Source organism: Rhinolophus sinicus, linkage group LG13 (genome assembly GCF_036562045.2).
Source record: "Rhinolophus sinicus isolate RSC01 linkage group LG13, ASM3656204v1, whole genome shotgun sequence".
Classification (NCBI taxonomy): Eukaryota; Metazoa; Chordata; class Mammalia; order Chiroptera; family Rhinolophidae; genus Rhinolophus; species Rhinolophus sinicus.
The window spans coordinates 26762586-26776395 of record NC_133762.1 but is presented as its reverse complement, the minus strand read 5'-3'; the positions used below and the strand labels follow the sequence as shown (position 1 = coordinate 26776395).

At 48.4% G+C, this 13810-nt stretch overlaps 1 long non-coding RNA gene across 1 annotated transcript in view; it reads right to left on the bottom strand.

Moving 5' to 3' along the window:
* LOC141568198 (uncharacterized) overlaps positions 1-11195 on the bottom strand; it is a 54959-nt gene extending 43764 nt beyond the window's left edge. Inside the window, exons 1-2 of the long non-coding RNA XR_012491244.1 lie at positions 10951-11195; positions 7744-7826 (exon numbers count right to left, since the gene is read on the bottom strand). This is a non-coding gene — a long non-coding RNA (uncharacterized LOC141568198). The remainder of the gene's footprint in view (positions 1-7743; positions 7827-10950) is intronic.
* Between the last annotated feature and the right edge of the window lie 2615 nt (positions 11196-13810).

Sequence of the window (13810 nt, the reverse complement as noted above, 5' to 3'; positions counted from 1 at the left end):
CAACATCTAGCTGTGAAAAACTGGGGATTTCGACCATCTGGGTGGGATGGAAGGCAGCAGGAAACCCAGGCATCCTCTTAAAGAGCCCGCACACAAACTCTCTCACTCCCAGGCACTCACCTTGGGCTCCAGCAGAGGGACAGTAACTCCAGGGTGTTGGAGACATATGGGGGGCAGACTGAGTTGTGTGGCTTCTGAACAAGGGCTGGAGGACAGTCAGCATTTTCCCTGTGAGGGGTATTCCATGCAGCCGACAGGCTGACACCATCTTTGTTGAGCGGAGTCCTCTCCCTACACTTACGGCCAAATCTGAATCTGATTCATCTGGTGAACTCGGCAGCTTCACCCTGCTGACTCACTGGAACCCCGCCCCACCCAACTCCCCCAATGGCGGAGGCACTTTCTCCAAGAGCAGCCAGCCCTGCCTGCATTGTTCTCTTTCTTAGGAAACTGTCCAAGTCTGACAGACCCCAGGTGCGGGCAGTGACTGGCCTCCTTGTGCTCTGAGACTTTTGCTAAGGAGCTTCAGGCTCAGCACTGGCACCAAACCAGAGTTACATTAACCTGGTGACCACAAGTCTTCCCATGGTAGTGATTCCCTGAGACCCCGTCTCACTCAACTTACATACTGTATGAGGCTTTATCAGTGGCTGAACCTTAAGGGAGCTGGCAGGAAGCAGCAGGCCTCAGAGTGTCCTGGCTTTTTGCGGAGCTGCCCCAGGCCCAGTACTGGTAGCAGATGTCCTCGGTTCACAGCGTGGCCTCTCCCATGTACCTCCAGGGTTCGTACAGGCAGTGAACAACCTTGGATCTCTTTATAGCTCTTACTAGGTAGTCCCTAGCTGGTCACAGGCAGTGAGTGACCTGGGCCTGCACCAGAGCCCCTCACAAGAGGCCCCAGAACCAATATACTTGGAAGTTGGCTTCATACCACAGCAGAACATTGTCCAATTAGCCCCACAAGTGGCACACCCAAAAGGCAGTCTCAACAGGCACCAGACTCCACTGGGGCAAATCCCACTCAGTTGGATAAACCCACTGCACAGCAGCCAATAAGCTATGGATGTGGCCAAACCTCACAGCCAATCAGACTGAGGGTCAATCCCACCTACTGATGTGCCAATAGCAACCAAGGCTCGACTATAATAGGTGGTCACACACAATCCACACAAAGGACACTCCTGGAACACCCAGTGCAGGTGACCAGGGAGACTGTGCCACTGGGCCAAGACTGGTGGACATAGCAGATCTCCCTAATACATAGAAACAAACAGAGAGGCAGCCAAAATGAGGAAACAAAGAAATACATCCCAAATGAAAGAACAAGAGAAAACTCCAGAAAAAGAACTGAACAAAATGGAGGCAAGCAACATACCAGATACAGAGTTCAAAACAATGATTATAAGAGTGTTAAAGGAACTTAGTGAGAACTTCAACAAAGAGACAGCAAGCATAAAAAAGGACATAGAAACTTTGAAAAAATAAATAAATAAATAAAAATAAGAACCAGTCAGAAGAGAAGAATACAACAACTGAAATGAAGAATGCACTAGAAGGAATCACCAGCAGACTAGATCAGGAGTGTCCAAACTTTTTTCCACGTTTTTCACCAAGGGCCATATGCAGTAAAATACACAAACAGCCGGACCACTCACTCGAGGTGAAGGATGTATTGCCTCACCTGGTTTATTTAAGTAAACAAAATATATTTTTGGAATTTGCTGTGGGCCAATTAACAATGGATCATGGGCTGCAGTTGGCCCGCGGGCCACAGTTTGGACACCCCTGCTCTAGATGAAGCAGAGCACTGAGTGAGCAATTTAGAAGACAAGGTAGCAGAAAACACCCAATTGGAACAGCAAAAAGAAAAAAGAACCCCCCCAAATGAGGATAGTTTAAGAGACCTCTGGGACAACATCAAGCATAACAACATTTACATCACATGGTACCAGAAGGAGAAAAGAGAAAGCAAAGGATTGAGAATCTATGAAGAAATAATGAACAGACAATAGTTTAGTGGTTACCAGAGGGTAAGGGGGTGGGGGTAGATGATGAGGGGAAGGGGGATCAAATATATGGTGATGGAAGAACTGTTTCTGGGTGGTGAACACACAATGGGATTTATAGATGATGTAATACAGAATTGTACACCTGAAATCTATGTAATTTCACTAACAATTGTCACCCCAATAAATTAAAAGAAAAAAAAAAAGAAATAATGACTGAAAACTTTCCTAACATGGTGAAGGAAATAGGCATACAAATCCAGGAGGTGCAGAGTCCCAAACAAGATGAACCCAAAGAGGCCCACACCAAGACACATTATAATTAGAATGGCAAAGGTTAAAGACAAAGAGAGAATCTTAAAAGAAGCAAGAGAAAGGCAACTAAGAACTTATAAGGGAGCTCCCATAAGATTGTTAGCTGATTTCTCAACAGAAACTTTGCAGGCCAGAAGGGATTGGCACAAAATATTCAACGTGATGAAAAGCAAGGACCTACAACTAAGATTATTCTACCCAGCAAAGCTATCATTTAAAATCAAAGGACAGATAAAAGAGTTTTCCAGACAAGAAAAAGTTAAAGGAGATCATCATCATTAAACCAGTATTACAAGCAATGTTAGAGGGACTTCTTCGAGGTAGAAAAAAAAAAAAGATCAAAATTATGAATAATAAAATGGCGATAGCTACATATCTATCAATAATTACTTTCAATGTAAATGTATTAAATGCTCCAATCAAAAGACATAGGAGGGCTGAATGGATAAGAAAACAAAACCCTTAAATATGCTGCTTACAAGAGACTCACTTCAGATTGAAAGACCCACACAGATAGCAAGTAAAGAGATGGAAAAAGATATTTCATGAAAATGGAAATGAAAACAACAACAACAACAACAAAAAGCTGGGGTAGCAATATTTATACCAGACAAAATAGACTTTAAAACAAAGGCTATAACAAGAGCCAATGAAGGACCCAGTAAGCCCACTTCGGGGTATTTATCTGAAGAGACTCAAACGCTACTTTGAGGAGACGTGTGCATCCGTATGTTCATTGCAGTATTGTTTACAATGGCCAAGATGTGGAGGCAGCCTGGGTGTCTGTCGATGGATGAACAGATAAAGAGTAGGTGGTACATATATACAATGGAATATTGCTCAGCCATAGAAGGGAATGGGTTCTTGCTGTCTGTGGTGGCATGGAAGGACCCGGAGGGAATTGTGCTGAGTGGAGTATGTCAGACACAGAAAGACAGATGCAATGAGATTTCATGTATATATGGAATCTAAAGAACAAAATAAACAAACTCATAGATACAGAGAACATTTTGATGGTTGCCAGACGGGAGGGGGGTAGGGGATGACTGTAAAAGGGGAAGGGATTAAAAAGTACAAATTGGGGGGTCAGCATGGTGGCTCAGGAGATTGGAGCTCCATGCTCCTAACTCCAAAGGCTGCCGGTTCAATCCCCACATGGTCTAGTTGTCTCTCAACCACAAGGGTGCCGGTTCAATTCCTCAACTCTCGCAAGGGATGGTGGGCTGTGCCCCCTGAAACTAAGATTGAACCTTGAGCTGAGCTGCCGCTGAACTCCCGGATGGCTCAGTTGGTTGGAGCACGTCCTCTCAACCACAAGGCTGCCAGTTCGACTCCTGCAAGGGATGGTGGGCTGCACCCCCTGCAACTAACAACGGCAACTAGACCTGGATCTGAGCTGTGCCCTCCACAACTAAGATTGGAAGGACAACAACTTGACTTGGAAAAAGTCCTGGAAGTACACACTGTTCCCCAACAAAGTCCTGTTCCCCTTCCCCAATAAAATCTTTTTTAAAAAAAGTACAAATTGATTGTTACACAGTAGTCATGGGGATATAGGATATAGCATAAGGAATATAGTCAATAATATTGTAATCACTATGTATTAGATGGGGAGTAGATTTGTTGGGGTGATAGATAGGAGGAGTTTGGGGAACAGGGTGCAAAAGGTGAAGGGGGTAAGAAGTACAAACTGATAGTTACAAAATAGTCGTGGGGATATAAAGGAAAGCATAGGGAATACAGGCAATAATATGGTAATAACTACACATGGTGCCAGGTGGGCACTAGACTCGTCAGGGGGATCATTTCTTAAATTATACAAATGTCAAACCACTATGCTGTACACCTGAAATTAATATAAGTACTGAATGTCAAATGTAACTGAAAAATTTAAAAATGTGGGGGAAGGTGAAGGGGAACAAGAGGTCCAGATTTCCAGGTATAAAACAAGTAAGTCATGGGGATGTAACGTACAGCATGGGGAATATAGTCAGTAATATTGTGATAGCGTGGTACGGTGTCAGATGGTTGCCGGACTTCTCATGGTGGTCACTTCTTTAGGTATATAAATGTTGAATAACTATTGTGTACCCCTGAAACTAATATAATGTTGTATGCTAGCTATACTTTAATAAAAGTCTTTTTTAAAAGAGAGGAAAAAGAAATTCTATTTTGTTTTTAAATTTAATAAAGCAACTATCAAAACTTCCCCTTTTCCTCTAGTTAAACATCATTTCAACAAAACCCCCGTCTAGCTCCTCATTAGCTATGAGAAAATGGGAAAGACTAAGGGGAAGCCCCTACAGGTCGGATGTCTCTCAAACGTTCACATCTGGGAAATGATTCTTGGTATCTAGTCGATGCTCAGTAAATGTTAGCTCGATGGCTGAATGAATGAATGCAGGGGATTGCCTCTTCCCGAACCATCCATCTCTGTTGGGTATTGGTCACATCTTACCCACCCTCTGTCTTCTCTGAGTTGTACTCAAAGAGATAAACCAATCTTTCATTCCCACCAGCAAATTCTCTCCCAGGTTAAATTGATGCAATTCTATGACCAACGGCTGGCAGGCCATGAGTGTGGTGGGTTTCCACTGTTGGATCTCAGGGCTAAATGCAAACCCAGCCCTGCCTCAGTGGCCTTCTTGGCACCCTTCCCAGATATCCACTGTGACCCCGTGGCAGCTAAGGGGCTGTTTGACGCCATGAGAGCCAAGCCAATAGCCTTCTCAGCCTTTAATCTCAACTCAACGCTGATGTGGTTCAGGTGCCAGGAAGCCACATGTTTCGGAACGCAGGCTGTCCTCCCAGCCCCGGGATGTGACTCTTGATGGATGAAAGCCAGTGGCTCTCCATCCCGTCAGACCCGATGACCTCTCCAGAGATGAAATGTACTCAATGACCTTTCCACTGCTTTGAAATGAAAGTCATAAATAATTAACCTATAACATCACACGTACTTAAAGACCCATTATAATGTGCTAACTGGATTACAGAAAAGAAATAAAAGGAAAATAGTTTGTAGTAAAACAAATCACATTTCAGTAGGCAAACGAACAGGCACAGACACATGAGGAAACGTGAATAGTTAGATCTTGGCCGACATCTGGAGAGTAAGTTTGGATGTGAGAGAAGTCAGATCAGGAGTCGCCCCACAGCAGAAGGGCAGATACGTAAAAGTGTGAAAGAGATACCTAAATATAGAAGATGCATTACAAAAGGTATATACATTAAAATCTTGCAGAAATATTTTGTTTTGATATAAAGTCGACACAGGTTGTAGGCTAAGAGGGTTAAAAAGGCTCTTCACAATGTGAATGACCAGTTTGTCTTTTGTAGACTGTCCTAAATGTTATGCTTATTATTTAGCTATTGTTTTAGAGTTTTCTGTTTCTTGAAGCCAAAAATATCCCATCTGTGACAGGTAGAATCACTTTTGCTCATTACTATACCCCTTTCTGTTTGGTGAGCAACGACTTTGTAAATTCCAAAACAGGAGAAATACATTCATATCATCAGAACCTTGCACCCCTGTGGGGTGTGGGTTACAATCCCCATTTACAGATAGGAACACTGAGGCCAAGGACATGGGGAAGTGACTTGCCCAGTGTCAGACACTCAGGCGGTGGCTGAGCTGGGACGTGGCCCGGGCCTGCGCTGACTCCTCAGCACAGATCCCCTGCCGCGCGCCCTGCATCCAGGAGGCCTTCACACGTCCGGGGTGTGATGCCTTTTCCAGGTCTCCATACCCTCACTGTCCACGCCCCCTTATTGCTAACATTTTACATTCTCATTATTAGGGTGACTTCTCTGGATTAAAACCTGAGTTTCTAGACATTTCTTATCCAATATGTATATCTCGTCTTGAAAAAACTAATACATATTCATTAGCACAAATAAGTTCTTCATTAGTTCTCAGAGGTGGCAGGCTCTGAAAGAAATGGGCCATGGGCCAGGTAAGACTTGAGCTGAGTCTATTCATGGTACCAGGGTGAGCTTTCATTCATTCATTCATTCATTTCTTCACGCACTCACTCATTGAATGCTTATTAAAGGTACCCTGTGTGCTAGACACTGGGCTGTGTCCTGAAGTCACAGCCTTGAGCTAGCCACAGTCCTGTTCTCATGAAGCTGGCTTTCTAGGGGGAGGAGACAGTCAATAACCACATGACTAAGATGATCACAGATTTTATAAACCCCAGGAAGGAAGGAAATAGTACAGAGTGATGGAATAGGAAGTGACCTCATAGGAGACCGGGGCTACCTCAGACAAGGTGGTCAGCGAAGGCCCCAGGTGTAGGAGCTAAGACTCACCTAAGGGACAGGCCCCCCTCCCATGACAACACGGGTCTCTGAGAATGGCTCCTTATGCCCAGGGAGCCTGGCATGAGGAATAGGGGATGATGGGTAGAAGACAGGGAAGCCAGATAAAAAGGATGAAGCAAGAGGCCAGAGACGAAGCCCCTTCACCTACTCTTCTATGAGGGGAGCTTGCAATGTGGGAGCCCTGTATGGCCAGGGAGGAGCCCTGGGGTAATCCAGAGCCAGGCTGAACGGTGTGTGACTCGGAATTTCCTTTGCCCAACCTGCTGGTCCCTAAAGTACAGAACGGAGACTCAAGAGCTCACTGTCCAAAGCAAGCAGAAATAGAAACAGTCTACGCAGTGTTCCTTTACCATGTCTGCCCTCGGGGCCCTGTGTGTATTTAATCAGGCTTCTGAGGGCCAGAGCACTGACGGGGAGGATTGTGTGGGCTTGGAAGGCTGGAGACAGTCCCTCTCTCTCTCACACACACACACACACATATATACAAACACATATACACACATATACACACTCACGTAGACACATATCCACATACGCATACATACATATATACACATAGACACACACTACCCCCCACACACACACACACACAGACACACACTCATACATCTATGAGTGAGACTATTATTTATTAATTGCTGTAATTAAGACAGAAACCCTTTTCTACAGCAAGCGTGTTTCTCTGGGAATTGAGAGGTAGACAGAAGCACGATTCTTACAGAATCAAACAAATCCTGTTTTTACCTGCTCACGAGGTTATTTTTGTGATAGTACAAGGATTATCTGGGACAGAAGATCTGAGAGAGAATTAGCTACAAGCCAGGAGGTTCTCTGCAGAGGTGTCGATTGCTGAACCCGACTCACGAGTGAGGAAAACCCGAGGGGCCTCCAGGCCTCCTTGCCTGCTGATGGAGCAGGACTCTTGTCATCCACTGCGGGCTGTGTTCTTGGAGGCAGTGACCCAGTTCCAGTTCCTAGGGGAATCTCCGGAAGTCACTGGAGGTGTCCACCCTCCAGGCATACACAGAGCTGCAGCAGGTCTGGCTAATGGGCTTTGAGCACAGTGATGGTGTCACCCACAGGATGGGGCACTTACCTGCCAGTGCGAGACCCCGCCCCACGCTGTCTTCTTCTTGTCAAGGCAGTGGTGACATCAGAGAGGGTGGCTGCTCCTTCACCCTGGGTCACAAGTGAGAAGACTGAGCACAGGGCCCAACCACCCCTCTGCAGACCTGCGCTTTGAGTGAGAAATCAACCGTTTGGGCACGGCCTCTTAGCTTGGGGGGCTGTTTGTTACGCAGCATAAAGCAGCCTACCCTGACTGTGGATCAGGGTGTTCAAACTGATCCCGTCCCCAAGAACCGCTACCATTCACTGAGCACTCCGCACTCAGTCATTGTGCTCTTTTGTATAATGTATGTACTATACATGATAAACATGTGCATGTATTAATTATTCTCTGTTCAACAAAGGAGGAAATAATAATAATAGGTAGCATTCACTGAGCATTTAAAATGTGGCTGGCATTTGTTAAGCACTTTAACATAATAAGCTCCTCAAGTCTCACAATCGTCCTGGGAGGGAAGTGCTTTTATTTATTCCCGTTTTACAGATGAGGAAATTGAGGCTCAGAGTGGTCATGCATATACCTAAAACCACACCGCCAATAAGTGGCAGAGCTGGAATTTGAACCAAGGCACATCTGACTCCTGATGAGGGGTTCATGCTGAAGTCCCTGTGGGGCACTGGTGGTGACCCCGATAGCCTGGGCAGGACGTGGAGGCCAGATGCCCAGGGGCTGTGTTCTCTGCCCTTTGCCATGTCCAACCCTGAAGGTGCCTCCAGGAGCGCTAGCGTCAAAGCCGGCACAGGCTTTCGTCCTGCGGCTGGCTGGAGGTGAGATTATGCCTGTGGCAAGGGTGCTGTGCAGTCAGCAAAACCCTTCTCCTACTTTCCCTTCAGCCAAGCAGTCCTCATCCTTCAGCCTCTATCGCTCTTCGTTTGGAATGGGCCCTCTTTTGAGCAAACCGCATTCATTCTGCCTAATTTGCTCCGCAAAAGGAATCATCCTTATTTTGGGAGCAGTCTCCTTTGGGAGCAGAGGTTTCCCAGAGAGAGCACTAAGGTGGGAAATGCAGACAAACACACCTCTGTAAAATAAATGGATACAATTTGTCCCCAGGGCCATAGCCTGTCATGGATCCTGGGCCTCACTTCACAAAAGGCCCGAATCCAAGACTTTTGGAGTTTCCTCCAAATGAGGCTGGGCCTAGGGTTCAAATGAAACCGTGGGCTATGCCACCGACTAACCATCTCGAATCCTGACCAGTTCCCATGACCCAGCACAGATCAGAGGCTTTACGTGCACTCACGTATCCAGCCCCACTGCCAGCCCTGTGAGGAACACGCTGCTAGGAGCCCATGCCACAGACGGGAACACTGAGGCACAGAAAAGTCAGGTGATTTGCCCAGGAATTTGAACCCAGGAAATCCAGCCACAAAGCTCATACACTTCATTATAGGCCCTTCCTACGTCTCCACCTTCCCCCCATCCCCGTGCCCATGCCTGAGTGCACCTGGAATTATCGTTTTGTTTTGTTTTCTAAATCAGTGTAGTTCTTATTTTCTGAACAGCACTATGACAGTGTTCATTTGTCCACTTCAACATTTCAGCCAGCCCGTGGTTTTCATAACCCTGTTTTGGCCTATCTTCATTTTCCTATATGCCAGGAGCCCCCCAAGAGGTAAGTATCCTAGGGCTCCCCTCTCTGACTGAGCCTGTTCTCAGCGGCAGTGTCTCCCATTCCAGAAGCGCTGGCTGGCCTGGGAGTTGAGAGCAAGGACCTGGGACCAAATACCATGTCCTCAAACCCCAGCTCTGCCGCTCCTTACCCACGTGACCCTCAGTGAATCCCATCACCCCTCTACCTTCTTCACCACAGTGGAATGGTGGTGATAACAGCACTCCTCATAGGGCTGTAGTGAGGAATGAGGTGACATGTACATGTGAATACCGTTCCCAGCATATAGTAGGTGTTCAGTTAACACTACACATCATATTGGCTCTTCAGGCCCAGAAGCACTAGGATCCCTCTCACTGGTGCATTGGGAGGAGGGAGGCTAGATTTCCCTAGATGTCCATCAGGTAAGGTCAGATATTCTGAGCCTCCGCCATTAGAACGGAGGAGGGGAGTGAGGGTGGCAGTGGCAGGGTGTTCCCCATCCTGTTTTATAGCCGAGTCTATGCAAATAGGACCCAGGTCTGGCTTGGCTGCTGAGGACACAGATCTAACAGCCTCTCCTACACACACCCCACCAGGGAACAGCACCCAGCACCCCCTGCCAGTTCCCTGCCAGTAGGTGGTATGATGGATGGAGGGGAAGCCCTGCCACCCACATCTGAGCCTCCTCCCCTCTCCTGATGGGCTGCTCCCAGCAGCCTGGAGCTTTATCATCCTCTAATGTCAGCCACACACTGTGGAAACAAGGCCCACCTGCGAGGGCCATTCCTATTTCTTTTCCAAAAAGCTGTTTGGGCCAAGAGCCAGAAGAGAGTGGCACTTCTGTCAGCCCCCCCAGGACTACCTTCCTCCAGCCTGTTGGCCTGCAGTGTTCCTGTCCCTGGAACAGCCCATCCCAGCCCTGTCCTGGGGTCTGAAAAGCCCCCATTCGTCACCCCACAGCTCTCAGGGGGCTCTGATGAAGCACAAATAGGTAACTGGGGGAGTCTCCCCATTACCCACGGGCCCCTATGGCACTATGATGCATGTTTCCCTCAGCAGGGAGCAGGGTCGGAGCCAGAAAGACGGGGACAGAGGACGGGCAGGCTTTGATTGGAGAGAGGGTGACATGAACACAGGATCTGGAAAGATCTGGAGGCTGAACTCAGCCCTGCACTGGGAACCTGGGCCTGAAAAGTACTGGAAGGCAAACAGCAAGGGAAGCAGGGGGTGCCCTCTCTGCAGGCTGGGCAGAGGCTAGCTAAGGCCTGCCTGCAAGGGATTGGCCTGTGGGACCGGGCCCTCTGCTGGAGCCCCTCAGGCCTTCTGGGTAGGAAGGCAGCATAGCCAAGCGTGGCTGTGGTGATCCAGGGAGAGGAGCCGAGGCCAGAGCCTCCAACTATCCCCGCCACATATACCCAAGGACCTGCCGCTGGGCCACACCCCAGCTGGAACCCTGGCCACCGGGTCCAAAGCCAGACAGCCTGTGCTCAAATCCCGGCCACTGTCCACCTGAGAGGATTTCAGTCACAATAACAGGAGATGCAACGAATGAAGGTGCCCATGCCTGGGTACTTCCTTACCTCCCTCAAGGAGAATACTGGAGCAGGAGGGCCAGGGCTGGCAGGGGCTCCACTGAGTCATGGGTTCCCCACCCAGGCTCCTCCTTTGGCTCTGTCAGCCTGGTGTGGTCCCTGCGGCGTCCCTCATGGTCACATGTTGTCAGGGACCCCACCATCGAGTCATTCACTTATCCGGTCGTTGTTTATTAATGTGGCCATGTGCTCAAACTGCCCCAACTCCTGGGGGAGGAGCCCTCATGGAGCCGACGTCTGGCTGGGAAAAACAGACAATAAAGAATAACTCAGTATATTATACAGTATATTAGAAAAATAACACAGGGAACAGGTGGGTGCACAGGGCACGGGGAGGGTGGCAATTTTAGAGAAGGTTTTGGTGAGCTGCTGACTCCGAACAGAGACCTAAAAGTGGGGAGCTATGGGGTTCCATAGGGAAGGGCATTCCCAGCACAGGGAACAGCTCATGCAAAGGCCCTGAGACAGCTGCTTGGTGAGTTCCAGGAACAGTGAGGCCAGAGGAGATGGAACCGAGTGAGTGATGGGGAGAGAAGCAGGGCAGGTCAAGGAGGATGTGGGGCAGAGGTCCAGTAGAATCTCATAGGAGGGTCTTGGGCTTTTACTCAAAGTGAGATGGGAAAGCCCTTGAGGGTTCTGAGAGAGAAGGGATGAGGGACATGGCCTGACTGAGATTCTAACAGATTTCCTGGGGTGGGAGAGGGAGATCAATGAGGAGAAGACTGAAATATTCTAGGCAAAAGATGATGACTTGGATCAGGATGGTAGCAGTAGTTGTGGAAAGACGTATCACGTGTCCAATACCCAAAGCAGGAAAGCAGAGGACACAGGTTGAAAAGGAATGTTCCTCACAAACCCTTTCTTTTCAGGAAGAAAGATTTTCCCAGAATCCCCCAGAGCACAAGCCTGCACCTCATTGGTCAGAAGTGGGTCAACATCCACCAATCACAGGAAAAGGGACAGGATCCTGTAATTGGCTTACATCCTCATACAAGACTACCTTCATAATTTGTGGGGCCCAGTGAAAAATAAAAATCCAGAGTTCTTTGTTAAAAAATTATTAAGAAGTTCAAGACTGCAACATCAGAGCCCCAAGTCAATCATGAGGGCCTTTTGAGCAAAGATCCCTGTGCAACTGTACAGGTCACATGCCTTTGGAGGCAGCCCCGTCCCCATGACTCACCCCCTGGGCTGAGCATGGGGCCACCCAGACAGACTGCAGGAGGGAGGGTGTGGGCAGTGGGGCGGTGACCTGGTGTGGGCCACAGCCTCAGCAGCATGAGATCCAGGACAGGTGTGTTACTATGCCTGGCTTTGCTCGTCCCTATAAGGGGGTAATGGCCCAGGACGTTGCTGCGAAGGTGTGGGTGATACCCAGCAAGAACAGTAATTATCCTCATTACCTCTAGGGACCAGATCCCCCTCTTCCCCAGTCTATGGGTTGTAACTTGATGACTCCAGGAGAATTTCTCTTCCCACCCCTCACCATTTTGAGTGCCTGCAACACCCCCTTTAGTCACGTGCCTTGTCTGCGGAAGATCCCGGAAGCCCCTGTTTTGGAAATCAACCTAGAGGCGGGGGCAGAGAAAAGACAGAAATGTCATCATAATGCTGCACATTTCACAAAACACACTAGGAAAAGCACAACATGTTATAGAAATAAAAGATTCTAACAGCACTTCCGTGCTGGAGAGTACTCCCAGCTTCCTTTTGAAAACACTCAAATGCGCAGGCCCGGTGGGCAGGGGTGTATGACTGCTCTGTTTTACAGAAAGTAAAACTGTCCTTTGCGCAAACACCTCCAATGGCTTCCCGATTCTAGGCATGAAAAGCAAAGCGCGCCAGTCACCTATGTGTCCTGGTCCCTGCCGGTTCTGATGGCATATCTTCCCCGCCCCCGCCCTCACTGCTCAATATACACTGGCCTCCTCACTGCTCCTCCAACTCACCAGGACACTTCTTCTCACCTCCGGGCCTTTACACCTGCTTTCTCTTCTGCCTGGAACCAGCCATCTCCATGGTCTCTCCTTAGGTCTCCATTCGAGGGTTTGCCCCAGAGAGGCCTTCCCCGAATAGCTCACCCATGTCTTTGTTGTCGCACCTGCTGGATTTATTTTACTGGCATTTACATGACAAATACGCACCCATGTGTGTATTGGCTTTTTGTCCCATTCCAGCAGAAAATAAAGCGCCTGCTTTCAAACTAACCTCCCCCCATAGCCGCAAAGCTCCTGAGACTTAACAACAAGGGCTCCTCAGTTGCTCCCAGAGGCCGGGCCTGGACATCCTGGCGCAGAGCGCCCCCTGGGGGTCAGCGCTAACCTGCAGGTCGTGGTCTCCGCGAGAGGTGGGGTAGTCGTGCCCATTACTGCGTAGTTGTGGGCTCCTGGTCACCGCCCTCAAGCACCTCACTTTACTGTTTACAAAGGTCTTTCACAGCCTTCTCATATACCTCATTGCAATGGAAGAAAGAAGAAGAGAATGAAACACGCAAAAGAGAAAAGGAAAGACTATAGAGTCTAGCTCACAGATATGTTATGGGACAAAGAAAAAATAGAAAGTCTAGGAAAGAAAGAAAATGGAGGGGAAACGACGACAATAATCAGGAGAGAGAGAGAGAGAGAGAGAGAGAGAGAGAGAGAGAGAGAGAGAGAGAATAGTCACACCAAGTCAGGCCGAGCCCAACCTAAAAGGGCCGGTGCTCATCGTCAAGACAATCCCAGCCCCAAACGTGGGCAGCTGGGAGTCAGCGTTTGGATTGGAAGCAGGCAGGCAACCTGGCAGGACCAGAGTCCAGGTAACCGTAATCTCTGAGCATTGCACGATCCCTGGCGCCACCTGCTGGACG